This window comes from Heterodontus francisci, chromosome 41 (assembly GCF_036365525.1).
Source record: "Heterodontus francisci isolate sHetFra1 chromosome 41, sHetFra1.hap1, whole genome shotgun sequence".
Taxonomy (NCBI): domain Eukaryota; kingdom Metazoa; phylum Chordata; class Chondrichthyes; order Heterodontiformes; family Heterodontidae; genus Heterodontus; species Heterodontus francisci.
Genome location: NC_090411.1, coordinates 10,079,948 through 10,097,717, shown reverse-complemented (window position 1 = coordinate 10,097,717; position 17,770 = coordinate 10,079,948). Strand labels below are relative to the sequence as shown.

General features: G+C 55.7%; 9 non-coding genes and 5 pseudogenes across 9 annotated transcripts; all 14 read right to left on the bottom strand.

The window, feature by feature from the left end:
* Window positions 1-3,980: 3,980 nt before the first annotated feature.
* On the bottom strand, window positions 3,981-4,089 carry LOC137354661 (U2 spliceosomal RNA; annotated as a pseudogene).
* Window positions 4,090-4,477: 388 nt separating this feature from the next.
* Window positions 4,478-4,668, bottom strand: LOC137355035 (U2 spliceosomal RNA). The gene has a single exon (XR_010970680.1). It is a non-coding gene; the product is annotated as a U2 spliceosomal RNA (small nuclear RNA).
* A 380-nt stretch (window positions 4,669-5,048) lies between these two features.
* LOC137355202 (U2 spliceosomal RNA) lies at window positions 5,049-5,239 on the bottom strand. Its single transcript, XR_010970838.1, has one exon. It is a non-coding gene; the product is annotated as a U2 spliceosomal RNA (small nuclear RNA).
* A 388-nt stretch (window positions 5,240-5,627) lies between these two features.
* On the bottom strand, window positions 5,628-5,818 carry LOC137355201 (U2 spliceosomal RNA). Its single transcript, XR_010970837.1, has one exon. It is a non-coding gene; the product is annotated as a U2 spliceosomal RNA (small nuclear RNA).
* Window positions 5,819-6,204: 386 nt separating this feature from the next.
* On the bottom strand, window positions 6,205-6,395 carry LOC137355199 (U2 spliceosomal RNA). The gene has a single exon (XR_010970835.1). It is a non-coding gene; the product is annotated as a U2 spliceosomal RNA (small nuclear RNA).
* Window positions 6,396-6,783: 388 nt separating this feature from the next.
* On the bottom strand, window positions 6,784-6,974 carry LOC137353803 (U2 spliceosomal RNA). Its single transcript, XR_010969955.1, has one exon. It is a non-coding gene; the product is annotated as a U2 spliceosomal RNA (small nuclear RNA).
* A 388-nt stretch (window positions 6,975-7,362) lies between these two features.
* On the bottom strand, window positions 7,363-7,553 carry LOC137355034 (U2 spliceosomal RNA). The gene has a single exon (XR_010970679.1). It is a non-coding gene; the product is annotated as a U2 spliceosomal RNA (small nuclear RNA).
* A 380-nt stretch (window positions 7,554-7,933) lies between these two features.
* Window positions 7,934-8,124, bottom strand: LOC137355197 (U2 spliceosomal RNA). The gene has a single exon (XR_010970834.1). It is a non-coding gene; the product is annotated as a U2 spliceosomal RNA (small nuclear RNA).
* A 388-nt stretch (window positions 8,125-8,512) lies between these two features.
* Window positions 8,513-8,700, bottom strand: LOC137354227 (U2 spliceosomal RNA). Its single transcript, XR_010970325.1, has one exon. It is a non-coding gene; the product is annotated as a U2 spliceosomal RNA (small nuclear RNA).
* Window positions 8,701-9,757: 1,057 nt separating this feature from the next.
* LOC137354813 (U2 spliceosomal RNA) lies at window positions 9,758-9,818 on the bottom strand (annotated as a pseudogene).
* Window positions 9,819-10,206: 388 nt separating this feature from the next.
* Window positions 10,207-10,397, bottom strand: LOC137353752 (U2 spliceosomal RNA). Its single transcript, XR_010969904.1, has one exon. It is a non-coding gene; the product is annotated as a U2 spliceosomal RNA (small nuclear RNA).
* Window positions 10,398-10,784: 387 nt separating this feature from the next.
* On the bottom strand, window positions 10,785-10,963 carry LOC137354202 (U2 spliceosomal RNA; annotated as a pseudogene).
* A 5,200-nt stretch (window positions 10,964-16,163) lies between these two features.
* Window positions 16,164-16,272, bottom strand: LOC137354698 (U2 spliceosomal RNA; annotated as a pseudogene).
* A 388-nt stretch (window positions 16,273-16,660) lies between these two features.
* On the bottom strand, window positions 16,661-16,835 carry LOC137354293 (U2 spliceosomal RNA; annotated as a pseudogene).
* Between the last annotated feature and the right edge of the window lie 935 nt (window positions 16,836-17,770).

The following is a 17,770-nucleotide window of genomic DNA, read 5'->3' as shown; positions in this document are numbered from 1 at the left end:
CTGCGCCACGTAGAGCAACAACGTGAGCGCCTCGCACCTGATGACCAGGTTCTTACCCACAATGGAGAGAGACCGCTGCCCCCACATGCCCAACTTTTGTCGTACCTTGGCTACTCGCTCCTCCCATGTTTTGGTGCACGCCCCGGCCCTTCCGAACCATATCCCCAGCACCTTCAGGTAATCTGACCTGACGGTGAAGGGGACAAAGGATCGGTCAGCCCAGTTCCCAAAGAACATGGCCTCGCTCTTGCCGTGGTTAACTTTGGCTCCCGAGGCCAGTTCGAACTGGTCGCAGATGCTCATCAGTCTGCGCACGGACAGCGGATCCGAGCAGAAGACGGCGACGTCATCCATGTACAGGGAGGTTTTGACCTGAGTGCCTCCGCTGCCTGGGATTGTCACCCCTCTTATGCTCGCATCCTTCCTAATAGACTCAGCAAAGGGTTCAATACAGCAAACAAACAAGACCGGGGAAAGAGAACAGCCCTGTCTGACTCCAGATTTGATCGGGAAACTTTCAGATTCCCACCCGTTGATTGACACTGCGCTACTGATGTTTGTGTAGAGCAGTTGGATCCAATTGCAGATTCCCTCCCCAAACCCCATTTTGGAAAGCACGTCCATCATGTAGGTGTGCGATATCCTGTCAAAAGCCTTCTCCTGGTCCAGACTGATGAGGCAGGTGTCCACCCTCCTGTCCCGTACGTAGGCGATCGTATCCCTGAGTAGCGCGAGGCTATCAGAGATCTTCCTGCCGGGTACAGTACAGGTCTGATCGGGGTGAATCACCAGCTCCAGAGCAGACTTGACTCGACTGGCTATGACTTTGGACAGAATCTTGTAATCAACATTAAGCAGTGAGATGGGCCGCCAATTTCTGATTTCTACCCTCTCCCCCTTCTGCTTGTAAATGAGGGTGATGATGCCTTTTCTCATGGATTCTGACATGCTACCGGCCAGGAGCATACTCTCGTATACTTCCAGCAGGTCCGGGCCGACCCAGTCCCACAGGGCCGAGTACAACTCGACCGGTAAGCCGTCGCTCCCGGGAGTTTTACTCGCCTCGAAAGACTCGACGGCCTTTGTCAGCTCGTCCAGAGTTAGCGGCTTGTCCAGTCCCTCCCTCCTGCTGTCATCTAAGACCTCTGTGATAGATGACAGGAAGGACTGGGAGGCTCTGCTGTCTGTGGGCTTCGCGTCATACAGCCCAGCATAAAAGGATTTGCTGATCCTTAGTATGTCGGACTGCGAAGACGTTACCGAGCCATCTTCTTCCTTCAGGCTGCTGATGACAGAGCTCTCTCTGTGTACCTTTTGGAAGAAGTAACGCGAGCACGTCTCATCCTGCTCGATGGAGCGGACTCTGGACCGGAAGATGATCTTGGAGGCCTCCTTGGCAAAGAGCGAGGCCTGCTGGCTCTTCACCTCTTGGAGGTCCTCCTTGACCTCGACCCCCATTGACTGCAACCGGAGTAGATTTTGCATAATTTTCTGGAGTCGGGACAGTTCCCTCTGTCTCTCTCTCGCCTTCTGAACACCTTTGTGGATGAAGAACCTCTTGATGTTCTCCTTAATCGCTTCCCACCAGTGAACTGGAGACTCAAAGAGGGGTTTCACGGTCCTCCAACCATTGTAATCCCTTTTGAGTTCCTCAACGTTCTCTGGGGTCAGCAGTGTCGCATTGAGCTTCCACGTCCCTCTGCCAACCCGCTGGTCGTCCTGTAAGTGACAGTCGGCCAGTAAGAGGCAGTGGTCGGAGAAGAACACCGGCTTGACGTCGGTGGATCCGACCGTGACAGCACGGGAAACAAACAGGAAGTCAATCCTGGAACGGGCAGACCCGTCCGATCTTGACCATGTGTATCTGCGCTGCGCTCCGTCTGCAGGTTTGCTGAAGACGTCGTGCAGTTTGGCATCCTTAACTGTTTCTATGAGGAATCTGGACGTAGCGTCCAGTTTTCTGTCGTCACTGCCGGATCGTCCAGCCGCATCGATGATGCAGTTGAAGTCACCGCCTAGGATGACCGGCCTGGACGTCGCCAGCAGCAGTGGGAGCTGCTGGAAGACGGTCAGCCGCTCGCTGCGTTGTACCGGGGCGTACACGTTGATCAACCGGAGCGGAGCGTTGTTGTACATCACGTCTGCTACGAGGAGGCGGCCGCCCACCACCTCCTTAACTTCGGAGATGGTGAAGTTACCTCCCCGCAGCAGAATACCCAGGCCGGAGGAACGGCAGTCATTACCCCCCGACCAGATCGATGGCCCGTGGGACCACCATCGCGACCACTGCCTGTAGGTGCTGAGGTGTGGTATTCCACACTCCTGCAGAAACAGTAGGTCAGCTTTGACCTTGGCAAGGTAATCCAAGGTTGAAACACATCGCGTAGTCGATTTAATGCTACGCACATTAATGGAAGCAATTCTTACACCCATTTTTAACTAAAAATTAGTTGTTGCTTCCCATACCATTTGTCCTCGCTAGTCCCAGTCCTTCCCCTTCGGGATGTTCCTGCATACCCATCGTATGCGCAAGCAGTTTCACGTTGGTTGGGCTCAGAAACCCCTCCTGATTTTTCCTGCAGGGTTTGTGCCGCTCGGGTGACATCGGGGGGGTCTTGTAGGCAGAGAGGATTGGGTTGTCCTCAGCTGCTTCCATCTGTTCCTCCTCGAAAACATCACAGCTCCCGGTCTCCCGGAGCTCAGGTGCGCCAGACGTGTCTTTGCTCCCGGTGTCCCGGAGCTGAGATGCGTTGGCCACGTCGTTACGTGTGGGGAATTGGGGTTGGGGCACGCCGGGCCCATCACAGCTTCCAGTGCCCGGGCGCTGGGATGCTTGATCATCCATCTCGGAGTTCTGCCGCCTCTTTTGAAGGGGCTGTCGTTCCAGCATTTCCCCGTCCAGTGAAGAGGAGTTGTTGCAGTCTGATTCAGAAGAGAGCCTCCTCTTGCCACTGGTTTGGGTGGTGGCTTTGGGATGTTTTTTCTTTGTGGTTTTCCTCTGGACCACTTGCCACTGACCTGTTTGTCCATCTGCTGCCTCCTCCTCCATTGATTCTGTCTGTGGAGGAGGGGTTTCCGGGCGCTGGGTAGGTGCTGGGTCGTTGGTTTCAGCCGCCTCCCCTTCCTTCTCAGGTTGAAGTTCCTCACTGCGGAGAAGGTTGCTGGTCTCCTTTCGAACAGCGGACGCCGTCGTCGAACCTTCGCCCTGCCATTCCTTGGACCTTGCCGCCTGAGCATAGCTGAGACAACGTTTGGGGCAGGTCTTGTAGAGATGGCCTGCCGCACCGCACAAATTGCAACACTTAGTCTGCTTACAGTCCTTGGTCTGATGGCCTTCCTCCTTGCAGTTCTTGCAAACAACCGTGCTGCAGTTGGCTGCCATGTGACCAGATTTGCCACAGGTGCGACAAATTCTGGGCTGCCCAGCGTAGACCAAGAAGCCTCGACTTCCCCCGATAGCGAAGCTGGAGGGAGGGTGGATGATGGCTTGACTGGGATCTACCTTCAAGGTCACCTCGACCTGCCGCTTGCTGGTCCAGATCCCAAAGGGGTCCTTGACATCAGTGCTGCTGCCGGCCACCTCGACGTACCTGGCGAGAAAGGTGAGTACATCCACCACCGGAACATGGGGGTTGTAGAGGTGAATCGTCACCACCCGGTCCCGCTGTGACGGAAGCGTGAAGAGCGGCTCCGCTGTGAGGATCGACAGTGGAGCCCGGTCCCCTTTCTCCTTGAACGCCTTCAGGAACTTGATGCATCCCGCCACGTTCCGGAACGTCACGTCGAAGTATCCACTGCTGGGGAAATCCTGCAGGCAAAAGACATCCGTCGCTTGAAATCCGCAGCAATCGAAGAGAATTTTCTTGATGAAGAAGGTGCGATCGACCGGTGCATCTCCTTCCGTGTCCTTCACGACCACCCGAACGGTGTTGCGCACTCCCTGGCCCGAAGCTCGAAAATTGGTTATAGCCATTTTACTCAAAGCTTCCCCAGGATCAAAAGGCAATGATCATGGTCTCTTCTCAATCAAATAAGCACTGATAAGAACAGATACTACACTTGATCTTAGCCAAAAGGCCGAGAAGCGATGGCCCTAAAACTGCGTTTGCTGCGCGCGTCAGGCCCGGCGTGCGGCCTCTACGTCAAAGTAGCCGCCGGGTGGGCGAGCCTCGGGCGAAAGTGGCGACGGCGGGCGGTCTTTGAGCCAGAGCTCCTTTTGTTGCCGGGCCTTGCAAGCAGAAAGGAAAGCACGCGTGCATGCCACGCGCAGCCATTCCTCGCGCTTCTGCGCGAGGCATTGCGCAGGAAAAAAGACAACCGCGCGCGCTGGGCAGCAAAGGGCGGCCTGCAACTGCGGGGCAATCCAACAGGGGGCAGCGTAGCACCCAGGGAAAACTGCAGCAAAGTCAGCCGAGCAGCAGCGCCGTCACTATTGCGAATTCTATTTTTCGGCAGGGGTCTCGCCCGCATGGAGGGGGGAAGCTGCACCGCTCCTGGAAACACTGCAATACCAGGTGGATGCATGGAGTGGACGGGGCAAGCCCCTGTTCCATCTCCCTGTCCCAAAAATCAATTTAATATTTGGTCCCCAGATAGGGGACGTATCAGATATTAAACTGATAAGAACAGATACTACACTTGATCTTAGCCAAAAGGCCGAGAAGCGATGGCCGTAAAACTGCATTTGCTGCGCGCGTCAGGCCCGGCGTGCGGCCTCTACCACAAAGTAGCCGCCGGGTGGGCGAGCCTAGGGCGAAAGAGGCGACGGCGGGCGGTCTTTGAGCCAGAGCTCCTTTTGTTGCCGGGCCTTGCAAGCAGAAAGGAAAGCACGCGTGCATGCCACGCGCAGCCATTCCTTGCGCTTCTGCGCGAGGCATTGCGCAGGAATAAAGACAACCGCGCGCGCTGGGCAGCAAAGGGCGGCCTGCAACTGCGGAGCAATCCAACAGGGGGCAGCGTAGCGCCCACGGAAAACTGCAGCAAAGTCAGCAGCTCCGTCACTATTGCGAATTCTATTTTTCAGCCGGGGTCTTGCCCCCATGGAGGGGGGAAGCTGCACCGCTCCTGGAAACACTGCAATACCAGGTGGATGCATGGAGTGGACGGGGCAAGCCCCTGCTCCATCTCCCTGTCCCAAAAATCAATTTAATATTTGGTCCCCAGATAGGGGACGTATCAGATATTAAACTGATAAGAACAGATACTACACTTGATCTTAGCCAAAAGGCCGAGAAGCGATGGCCGTAAAACTGCGTTTACTGCGCGCGTCAGGCCCGGCGTGCGGCCTCTACGTCAAAGTAGCCGCCGGGTGGGCGAGCCTCGGGCGAAAGAGGCGACGGCGGGCGGTCTTTGAGCCAGAGCTCCTTTTGTTGCCGGGCCTTGCAAGCAGAAAGGAAAGCACGCGTGCATGCCACGCGCAGCCATTCCTCGCGCTTCTGCGCGAGGCATTGCGCAGGAATAACGACAACCGCGCGCGCTGGGCAGCAAAGGGCGGCCTGCAACTGCGGGGCAATCCAACAGGGGGCAGCGTAGCGCCCACGAAAAACTGCAGCAAAGTCAGCCGAGCAGCAGCGCCGTCACTATTGCGAATTCTATTTTTCGGCAGGGGTCTCGCCCCCATGGAGGGGGGAAGCTGCACCGCTCCTGGAAACACTGCAATACCAGGTGGATGCATGGAGTGGACGGGGCAAGCCCCTGCTCCATCTCCCTGTCCCAAAAATCAATTTAATATTTGGTCCCCAGATAGGGGACGTATCAGATATTAAACTGATAAGAACAGATACTACACTTGATCTTAGCCAAAAGGCCGAGAAGCGATGGCCGTAAAACTGCGTTTGCTGCGCGCGTCAGGCCCGGCGTGCGGCCTCTACGTCAAAGTAGCCGCCGGGTGGGCGAGCCTCGGGCGAAAGAGGCGACGGCGGGCGGTCTTTGAGCCAGAGCTCCTTTTGTTGCCGGGCCTTGCAAGCAGAAAGGAAAGCACGCGTGCATGCCACGCGCAGCCATTCCTCGCGCTTCTGCGCGAGGCGTTGCGCAGGAAAAAAGACGCGCGCGCGCTGGGCAGCAAAGGGCGGCCTGCAACTGCGGGGCAATCCAACAGGGGGCAGCGTAGCGCCCACGGAAAACTGCAGCAAAGTCAGCCGAGCAGCAGCGCCGTCACTATTGCGAATTCTATTTTTCAGCAGGGGTCTCGCCCCCGTGGAGGGGGGAAGCTGCACCGCTCCTGGAAACACTGCAATACCAGGTGGATGCATGGAGTGGACGGGGCAAGCCCCTGCTCCATCTCCCTGTCCCAAAAATCAATTTAATATTTGGTCCCCAGATAGGGGACGTATCAGATATTAAACTGATAAGAACAGATACTACACTTGATCTTAGCCAAAAGGCCGAGAAGCGATGGCCCTAAAACTGCGTTTGCTGCGCGCGTCAGGCCCGGCGTGCGGCCTCTACGTCAAAGTAGCCGCCGGGTGGGCGAGCCTCGGGCGAAAGAGGCGACGGCGGGCGGTCTTTGAGCCAGAGCTCCTTTTGTTGCCGGGCCTTGCAAGCAGAAAGGAAAGCACGCGTGCATGCCACGCGCAGCCATTCCTCGCGCTTCTGCGCGAGGCATTGCGCAGGAAAAAAGACAACCGCGCGCGCTGGGCAGCAAAGGGCGGCCTGCAACTGCAGGGCAATCCAACAGGGGGCAGCGTAGCACCCAGGGAAAACTGCAGCAAAGTCAGCCGAGCAGCAGCGCCGTCACTATTGCAAATTCTATTTTTCAGCAGGGGTCTCGCCCCCATGGAGGGGGGAAGCTGCACCGCTCCTGGAAACACTGCAATACCAGGTGGATGCATGGAGTGGACGGGGCAAGCCCCTGCTCCATCTCCCTGTCCCAAAAATCAATTTAATATTTGGTCCCCAGATAGGGGACGTATCAGATATTAAACTGACAAGAACAGATACTACACTTGATCTTAGCCAAAAGGCCGAGAAGCGATGGCCCTAAAACTGCGTTTGCTGCGCGCGTCAGGCCCGGCGTGCGGCCTCTACGTCAAAGTAGCCGCCGGGTGGGCGAGCCTCGGGCGAAAGTGGCGACGGCGGGCGGTCTTTGAGCCAGAGCTCCTTTTGTTGCCGGGCCTTGCAAGCAGAAAGGAAAGCACGCGTGCATGCCACGCGCAGCCATTCCTCGCGCTTCTGCGCGAGGCATTGCGCAGGAAAAAAGACAACCGCGCGCGCTGGGCAGCAAAGGGCGGCCTGCAACTGCGGGGCAATCCAACAGGGGGCAGCGTAGCACCCAGGGAAAACTGCAGCAAAGTCAGCCGAGCAGCAGCGCCGTCACTATTGCGAATTCTATTTTTCGGCAGGGGTCTCGCCCGCATGGAGGGGGGAAGCTGCACCGCTCCTGGAAACACTGCAATACCAGGTGGATGCATGGAGTGGACGGGGCAAGCCCCTGTTCCATCTCCCTGTCCCAAAAATCAATTTAATATTTGGTCCCCAGATAGGGGACGTATCAGATATTAAACTGATAAGAACAGATACTACACTTGATCTTAGCCAAAAGGCCGAGAAGCGATGGCCGTAAAACTGCGTTTGCTGCGCGCGTCAGGCCCGGCGTGCGGCCTCTACCACAAAGTAGCCGCCGGGTGGGCGAGCCTAGGGCGAAAGAGGCGACGGCGGGCGGTCTTTGAGCCAGAGCTCCTTTTGTTGCCGGGCCTTGCAAGCAGAAAGGAAAGCACGCGTGCATGCCACGCGCAGCCATTCCTTGCGCTTCTGCGCGAGGCATTGCGCAGGAATAAAGACAACCGCGCGCGCTGGGCAGCAAAGGGCGGCCTGCAACTGCGGAGCAATCCAACAGGGGGCAGCGTAGCGCCCACGGAAAACTGCAGCAAAGTCAGCAGCTCCGTCACTATTGCGAATTCTATTTTTCAGCCGGGGTCTCGCCCCCATGGAGGGGGGAAGCTGCACCGCTCCTGGAAACACTGCAATACCAGGTGGATGCATGGAGTGGACGGGGCAAGCCCCTGCTCCATCTCCCTGTCCCAAAAATCAATTTAATATTTGGTCCCCAGATAGGGGACGTATCAGATATTAAACTGATAAGAACAGATACTACACTTGATCTTAGCCAAAAGGCCGAGAAGCGATGGCCGTAAAACTGCGTTTGCTGCGCGCGTCAGGCCCGGCGTGCGGCCTCTACGTCAAAGTAGCCGCCGGGTGGGCGAGCCTCGGGCGAAAGAGGCGACGGCGGGCGGTCTTTGAGCCAGAGCTCCTTTTGTTGCCGGGCCTTGCAAGCAGAAAGGAAAGCACGCGTGCATGCCACGCGCAGCCATTCCTCGCGCTTCTGCGCGAGGCATTGCGCAGGAATAACGACAACCGCGCGCGCTGGGCAGCAAAGGGCGGCCTGCAACTGCGGGGCAATCCAACAGGGGGCAGCGTAGCACCCACGGAAAACTGCAGCAAAGTCAGCCGAGCAGCAGCGCCGTCACTATTGCGAATTCTATTTTTCAGCAGGGGTCTCGCTCCCGTGGAGGGGGGAAGCTGCACCGCTCCTGGAAACACTGCAATACCAGGTGGATGCATGGAGTGGACGGGGCAAGCCCCTGCTCCATCTCCCTGTCCCAAAAATCAATTTAATATTTGGTCCCCAGATAGGGGACGTATCAGATATTAAACTGATAAGAACAGATACTTTTTTTTTTTTTTTTTTAATTTCCAAAATATACTTTATTCATAAAAATCTGTAAAAATTACATTGCCAAACAGTTTCCAAACAGCACCAAAAAATACAAACATTGCAAGGGAGATCAGTTTCCTTCAATACTGTCATGAGTTTCTTCCCAACCCTTCCGTTTCACAATTGTCATGTCAATTACAGTTTTACATTTACAGCAATTCAGAATATTAACGAAACAGTTCGAGGGGTTTCCCATGGATCCAGCCCCTCAGTCCAGCTTGGTGGGGGAACCTTACACTGTGGTCTTTCCCCATTGAGCCTTTGCTGCGGCTGCCCCAAGCTTTAGTGCGTCCCTCAGCACGTAGTCCTGGACCTTGGAATGTGCCAGTCTGCAACATTCGGTGGTGGACAACTCTTTGCGCTGGAAGATCAGCAGGTTTCGGGCAGACCAAAGGGCGTCTTTCACCGAATTGATAGTCCTCCAGCAGCAGTTGATGTTTGTCTCGGTGTGCGTCCCTGGGAACAGCCCGTAGAGCACAGACTCCTGTGTTACAGAGCTGCTTGGGATGAACCTTGACAAAAACCACTGCATCTCTTTCCACACCTGCTTTGCAAAGGCACATTCCAGGAGGAGGTGGGCGACCGTCTCTTCCCCACCACAGCCAACGCGGGGGCACTGTGCGGAGGGGGCGAGACTTCGGGTGTTCATGAAGGATCTGACGGGGAGGGCCCTTCTCACCACCAGCCAAGCTACGTCTTGGTGCTTGTTTGAAAGTTCTGGTGATGAGGCATTCCGCCAAATGACTTTGACGGTCTGCTCGGGGAACCCTCCGACAGGATCCACCGTTTCCTTTTCCCGTAGGGCCTTGAGGACATTCCGTGCAGACCACTGCCTGATGGACCGGTGGTCAAAGGTGTTTTTCCGCAGAAACTGCTCCACGAAGGATAGGTGGTACGGCACGTCCCAACTGCACGGAGCGTTCCGCGGCAATGTGACCAGGCCCATCCTTCGCAACACCGGGGACAGATAGAACCTCAGCACGTAGTGACACTTGGAGTTTGCGTACTGGGGATCTACACATAGCTTGATGCAGCCGCACACGAAGGTGGTCATCAGGATGAACAGATACTACACTTGATCTTAGCCAAAAGGCCGAGAAGCGATGGCCGTAAAACTGCGTTTGCTGCGCGCGTCAGGCCCGGCGTGCGGCCTCTACGTCAAAGTAGCCGCCGGGTGGGCGAGCCTCGGGCGAAAGAGGCGACGGCGGGCGGTCTTTGAGCCAGAGCTCCTTTTGTTGCCGGGCCTTGCAAGCAGAAAGGAAAGCACGCGTGCATGCCACGCGCAGCCATTCCTTGCGCTTCTGTGCGAGGCATTGCGCAGGAATAAAGACAACCGCGCGCGCTGGGCAGCAAGGGGCGGCCTGCAACTGCGGGGCAATCCAACAGGGAACAGCGTAGCACCCACGGAAAACTGCAGCAACGTCAGCCGAGCAGCAGCGCCGTCACTATTGCGAATTCTATTTTTCAGCAGGGGTCTCGCTCCCGTGGAGGGGGGAAGCTGCACCGCTCCTGGAAACACTGCAATACCAGGTGGATGCATGGAGTGGACGGGGCAAGCCCCTGCTCCATCTCCCTGTCCCAAAAATCAATTTAATATTTGGTCCCCAGATAGGGGACGTATCAGATATTAAACTGATAAGAACAGATACTACACTTGATCTTAGCCAAAAGGCCGAGAAGCGAATGCCGTAAAACTGCGTTTGCTGCGCGCGTCAGGCCCGGCGTGCGGCCTCTACGTCAAAGTAGCCGCCGGGTGGGCGAGCCTCGGGCGAAAGAGGCGACGGCGGGCGGTCTTTGAGCCAGAGCTCCTTTTGTTGCCGGGCCTTGCAAGCAGAAAGGAAAGCACGCGTGCATGCCACGCGCAGCCATTCCTCGCGCTTCTGCGCGAGGCATTGCGCAGGAAAAAAGACAACCGCGCGCGCTGGGCAGCAAAGGGCGGCCTGCAACTGCAGGGCAATCCAACAGGGGCAGCGTAGCACCCAGGGAAAACTGCAGCAAAGTCAGCCGAGCAGCAGCGCCGTCACTATTGCAAATTCTATTTTTCAGCAGGGGTCTCGCCCCCATGGAGGGGGGAAGCTGCACCGCTCCTGGAAACACTGCAATACCAGGTGGATGCATGGAGTGGACGGGGCAAGCCCCTGCTCCATCTCCCTGTCCCAAAAATCAATTTAATATTTGGTCCCCAGATAGGGGACGTATCAGATATTAAACTGATAAGAACAGATACTTTTTTTTTTATTTCCAAAATATACTTTATTCATAAAAATCTGTAAAAATTACATTGCCAAACAGTTTCCAAACAGCACCAAAAAATACAAACATTGCAAGGGAGATCAGTTTCCTTCAATACTGTCATGAGTTTCTTCCCAACCCTTCCGTTTCACAATTGTCATGTCAATTACAGTTTTACATTTACAGCAATTCAGAATATTAACGATACAGTTCGAGGGGTTTCCCATGGATCCAGCCCCTCAGTCCAGCTTGGTGGGGGAACCTTACACTGTGGTCTTTCCCCATTGAGCCTTTGCTGCGGCTGCCCCAAGCTTTAGTGCGTCCCTCAGCACGTAGTCCTGGACCTTGGAATGTGCCAGTCTGCAACATTCGGCGGTGGACAACTCTTTGCGCTGGAAGACCAGCAAGTTTCGGGCAGACCAAAGGGCGTCTTTCACCGAATTGATAGTCCTCCAGCAGCAGTTGATGTTTGTCTCGGTGTGCGTCCCTGGGAACAGCCCGTAGAGCACAGACTCCTGTGTTACAGAGCTGCTTGGGATGAACCTTGACAAAAACCACTGCATCTCTTTCCACACCTGCTTTGCAAAGGCACATTCCAGGAGGAGGTGGGCGACCGTCTCTTCCCCACCACAGCCAACGCGGGGGCACTGTGCGGAGGGGGCGAGACTTCGGGTGTGCATGAAGGATCTGACGGGGAGGGCCCTTCTCACCACCAGCCAAGCTACGTCTTGGTGCTTGTTTGAAAGTTCTGGTGATGAGGCATTCCGCCAAATGACTTTGACGGTCTGCTCGGGGAACCATCCGACAGGATCCACCGTTTCCTTTTCCCGTAGGGCCTTGAGGACATTCCGTGCAGACCACTGCCTGATGGACCGGTGGTCAAAGGTGTTTTTCCGCAGAAACTGCTCCACGAAGGATAGGTGGTACGGCGCCGCCCAACTGCACGGAGCGTTCCGCGGCAATGTGACCAGGCCCATCCTTCGCAACACCGGGGACAGATAGAACCTCAGCACGTAGTGACACTTGGAGTTTGCGTACTGGGGATCTACACATAGCTTGATGCAGCCGCACACGAAGGTGGTCATCAGGATGAGGGCCACGTTGGGTACATTTTTCCCGCCCATGTCCAGAGATTTGAACATCGTGTCCCTCCGGACCCGGTCCATTTTAGATCCCCAGACGAAGCGGAAAATGGCTCGGGTGACTGCCACGGCGCAGGAGTGGGGTATGGGCCAGACCTGCGCCACGTAGAGCAACAACGTGAGCGCCTCGCACCTGATGACCAGGTTCTTACCCACAATGGAGAGAGATCGCTGCCCCCACATGTCCAACTTTTGTCGTACCTTGGCTACTCGCTCCTCCCATGTTTTGGTGCACGCCCCGGCCCTTCCGAACCATATCCCCAGCACCTTCAGGTAATCTGACCTGACGGTGAAGGGGACAAAGGATCAGTCAGCCCAGTTCCCAAAGAACATGGCCTCGCTCTTGCCGTGGTTAACTTTGGCTCCCGAGGCCAGTTCGAACTGGTCGCAGATGCTCATCAGTCTGCGCACGGACAGCGGATCCGAGCAGAAGACGGCGACGTCATCCATGTACAGGGAGGTTTTGACCTGAGTGCCTCCGCTGCCTGGGATTGTCACCCCTCTTATGCTCGCATCCTTCCTAATAGACTCAGCAAAGGGTTCAATACAGCAAACAAACAAGACCGGGGAAAGAGGACAGCCCTGTCTGACTCCAGATTTGATCGGGAAACTTTCAGATTCCCACCCGTTGATTGAGACTGCGCTACTGATGTTTGTGTAGAGCAGTTGGATCCAATTGCAGATTCCCTCCCCAAACCCCATTTTGGAAAGCACGTCCATCATGTAGGTGTGCGATATCCTGTCAAAAGCCTTCTCCTGGTCCAGGCTGATGAGGCAGGTGTCCACCCTCCTGTCCCGTACGTAGGCGATCGTATCCCTGAGTAGCGCGAGGCTATCAGAGATCTTCCTGCCGGGTACAGTACAGGTCTGATCGGGGTGAATCACCAGCTCCAGAGCAGACTTGACTCGACTGGCTATGACTTTGGACAGAATCTTGTAATCAACATTAAGCAGTGAGATGGGCCGCCAATTTCTGATTTCTACCCTCTCCCCCTTCTGCTTGTAAATGAGGGTGATGATGCCTTTTCTCATGGATTCTGACATGCTACCGGCCAGGAGCATACTCTCGTATACTTCCAGCAGGTCCGGGCCGACCCAGTCCCACAGGGCCGAGTACAACTCGACCGGTAAGCCGTCGCTCCCGGGAGTTTTACTCGCCTCGAAAGACTCGACGGCCTTTGTCAGCTCGTCCAGAGTTAGCGGCTTGTCCAGTCCCTCCCTCCTGCTGTCATCTAAGACCTCTGTGATAGATGACAGGAAGGACTGGGAGGCTCTGCTGTCTGTGGGCTTCGCGTCATACAGCCCAGCATAAAAGGATTTGCTGATCCTTAGTATGTCGGACTGCGAAGACGTTACCGAGCCATCTTCTTCCTTCAGGCTGCTGATAACAGAGCTCTCTCTGTGTACCTTTTGGAAGAAGTAACGCGAGCACGTCTCATCCTGCTCGATGGAGCGGACTCTGGACCGGAAGATGATCTTGGAGGCCTCCTTGGCAAAGAGCGAGGCCTGCTGGCTCTTCACCTCTTGGAGGTCCTCCTTGACCTCGACCCCCATTGACTGCAACCGGAGTAGATTTTGCATAATTTTCTGGAGTCGGGACAGTTCCCTCTGTCTCTCTCTCGCCTTCTGAACACCTTTGTGGATGAAGAACCTCTTGATGTTCTCCTTTATCGCTTCCCACCAGTGAACTGGAGACTCAAAGAGGGGTTTCACGGTCCTCCAACCTTTGTAATCCCTTTTAGGTTCCTCAACGTTCTCTGGGGTCAGCAGTGTCGCATTGAGCTTCCACGTCCCTCTGCCAACCCGCTGGTCGTCCTGTAAGTGACAGTCGGCCAGTAAGAGGCAGTGGTCGGAGAAGAACACCGGCTTGACGTCGGTGGATCCGACCGTGACAGCACGGGAAACAAACAGGAAGTCAATCCTGGAACGGGCAGACCCGTCCGATCTTGACCATGTGTATCTGCGCTGCGCTCCGTCTGCAGGTTTGCTGAAGACGTCGTGCAGTTTGGCATCCTTAACTGTTTCTATGAGGAATCTGGACGTAGCGTCCAGTTTTCTGTCGTCACTGCCGGATCGTCCAGCCGCATCGATGATGCAGTTGAAGTCACCGCCTAGGATGACCGGCCTGGACGTCGCCAGCAGCAGTGGGAGCTGCTGGAAGACGGTCAGCCGCTCGCTGCGTTGTACCGGGGCGTACACGTTGATCAACCGGAGCGGAGCGTTGTTGTACATCACGTCTGCTACGAGGAGGCGGCCGCCCACCACCTCCTTAACTTCGGAGATGGTGAAGTTACCTCCCCGCAGCAGAATACCCAGGCCGGAGGAACGGCAGTCATTACCCCCCGACCAGATCGATGGCCCGTGGGACCACCATCGCGACCACTGCCTGTAGGTGCTGAGGTGTGGTATTCCACACTCCTGCAGAAACAGTAGGTCAGCTTTGACCTTGGCAAGGTAATCCAAGGTTGAAACACATCGCGTAGTCGATTTAATGCTACGCACATTAATGGAAGCAATTCTTACACCCATTTTTTACTAAAAATTAGTTGTTGCTTCCCATACCATTTGTCCTCGCTAGTCCCAGTCCTTCCCCTTCGGGATGTTCCTGCATACCCATCGTATGCGCAAGCAGTTTCACGTTGGTTGGGCTCAGAAACCCCTCCTGATTTTTCCTGCAGGGTTTGTGCCGCTCGGGTGACATCGGGGGGGTCTTGTAGGCAGAGAGGATTGGGTTGTCCTCAGCTGCTTCCATCTGTTCCTCCTCGAAAACATCACAGCTCCCGGTCTCCCGGAGCTCAGGTGCGCCAGACGTGTCTTTGCTCCCGGTGTCCCGGAGCTGAGATGCGTTGGCCACGTCGTTACGTGTGGGGAATTGGGGTTGGGGCACGCCGGACCCATCACAGCTTCCAGTGCCCGGGGGCTGGGATGCTTGATCATCCATCTCGGAGTTCTGCCGCCTCTTTTGAAGGGGCTGTCGTTCCAGCATTTCCCCGTCCAGTGAAGAGGAGTTGTTGCAGTCTGATTCAGATGAAAGCCTCCTCTTGCCACTGGTTTGGGTGGTGGCTTTGGGATGTTTTTTCTTTGTGGTTTTCCTCTGGACCACTTGCCACTGACCTGTTTGTCCATCTGCTGCCTCCTCCTCCATTGATTCTGTCTGTGGAGGAGGGGTTTCCGGGCGCTGGGTAGGTGCTGGGTCGTTGGTTTCAGCCGCCTCCCCTTCCTTCTCAGGTTGAAGTTCCTCACTGCGGAGAAGGTTGCTGGTCTCCTTTCGAACAGCGGACGCCTTCGTCGAACCTTCGCCCGGCCATTCCTTGGACCTTGCCGCCTGAGCATAGCTGAGACAACGTTTGGGGCAGGTCTTGTAGAGATGGCCTGCCGCACCGCACAAGTTGCAACACTTAGTCTGCTTACAGTCCTTGGTCTGATGGCCTTCCTCCTTGCAGTTCTTGCAAACAACCGTGCTGCAGTTGGCTGCCATGTGACCAGATTTGCCACAGGTGCGACAAACTCTGGGCTGCCCAGCGTAGACCAAGAAGCCTCGACTTCCCCCGATAGCGAAGCTGGAGGGAGGGTGGATGATGGCTCCACTGGGATCTACCTTCAAGGTCACCTTGACCTGCCGCTTGCTGGTCCAGATCCCAAAGGGGTCCTTGACATCAGTGCTGCTGCCGGCCACCTCGACGTACCTGGCGAGAAAGGTGAGTACATCCACCACCGGAACATGGGGGTTGTAGAGGTGAATCGTCACCACCCTGTCCCGTTGTGACGGAAGCGTGAAGAGCGGCTCCGCTGTGAGGATCGACAGTGGAGCCCGGTCCCCTTTCTCCTTGAACGCCTTCAGGAACTTGATGCATCCCGCCACGTTCCGGAACGTCACGTCGAAGTATCCACTGCTGGGGAAATCCTGCAGGCAGAAGACATCCGTCGCTTGAAATCCGCAGCAATCGAAGAGAATTTTCTTGATGAAGAAGGTGCGATCGACCGGTGCATCTCCTTCCTTGTCCTTCACGACCACCCGAACGGTGTTGCGCACTCCCTGGCCCGAAGCTCGAAAATTGGTTATAGCCATTTCACTCAAAGCTTCCCCAGCATCAAAAGGCAATGATCATGGTCTCTTCTCAATCAAATAAGCACTGATAAGAACAGATACTACACTTGATCTTAGCCAAAAGGCCGAGAAGCGATGGCCGTAAAACTGCGTTTGCTGCGCGCGTCAGGCCCGGCGTGCGGCCTCTACGTCAAAGTAGCCGCCGGGTGGGCGAGCCTCGGGCGAAAGAGGCGACGGCGGGCGGTCTTTGAGCCAGAGCTCCTTTTGTTGCCGGGCCTTGCAAGCAGAAAGGAAAGCACGCGTGCATGCCACGCGCAGCCATTCCTCGCGCTTCTGCGCGAGGCATTGCGCAGGAAAAAAGACAACCGCGCGCGCTGGGCAGCAAAGGGCGGCCTGCAACTGCGGGGCAATCCAACAGGGGGCAGCGTAGCACCCAGGGAAAACTGCAGCAAAGTCAGCCGAGCAGCAGCGCCGTCACTATTGCGAATTCTATTTTTCAGCAGGGGTCTCGCCCCCATGGAGGGGGGAAGCTGCACCGCTCCTGGAAACACTGCAATACCAGGTGGATGCATGGAGTGGACGGGGCAAGCCCCTGCTCCATCTCCCTGTCCCAAAAATCAATTTAATATTTGGTCCCCAGATAGGGGACGTATCAGATATTAAACTGATAAGAACAGATTTTTTTTTATTTCCAAAATATACTTTATTCATAAAAATCTGTAAAAATTACATTGCCAAACAGTTTCCAAACAGCACGAAAAAATACAAACATTGCAAAAGAGATCAGTTTCTTTCAATAATGTCATGAGTTTCTTCCCAACCCTTCCGTTTCACAATTGTCATGTCAATTACAGTTTGACATTTACAGCAATTGAGAATATTAACGATACAGTTCGAGGGGCTTCCCATGGTTCCAGCCCCTCAGTCCAGCTTGGTGGGGGAACCTTACACTGTGGTCTTTCCCCATTGAGCCTTTGCTGCGGCTGCCCCAAGCTTTAGTGCGTCCCTCAGCACGTAGTCCTGGACCTTGGAATGTGCCAGTCTGCAACATTCGGTGGTGGACAACTCTTTGCGCTGGAAGACCAGCAAGTTTCGGGCAGACCAAAGGGCGTCTTTCACCGAATTGATAGCCCTCCAGCAGCAGTTGATGTTTGTCTCGGTGTGCGTCCCTGGGAACAGCCCGTAGAGCACAGACTCCTGTGTTACAGAGCTGCTTGGGATAAACCTTGACAAAAACCACTGCATCTCTTTCCACACCTGCTTTGCAAAGGCACATTCCAGGAGGAGGTGGGCGACCGTCTCTTCCCCACCACAGCCAACGCGGGGGCACTGTGCGGAGGGGGCGAGACTTCGGGTGTGCATGAAGGATCTGACGGGGAGGGCCCTTCTCACCACCAGCCAAGCTACGTCTTGGTGCTTGTTTGAAAGTTCTGGTGATGAGGCATTCCGCCAAATGACTTTGACGGTCTGCTCGGGGAACCATCCGACAGGATCCACCGTTTCCTTTTCCCGTAGGGCCTTGAGGACATTCCGTGCAGACCACTGCCTGATGGACCGGTGGTCAAAGGTGTTTTTCCGCAGAAACTGCTCCACGAAGGATAGGTGGTACGGCGCCGCCCAACTGCACGGAGCGTT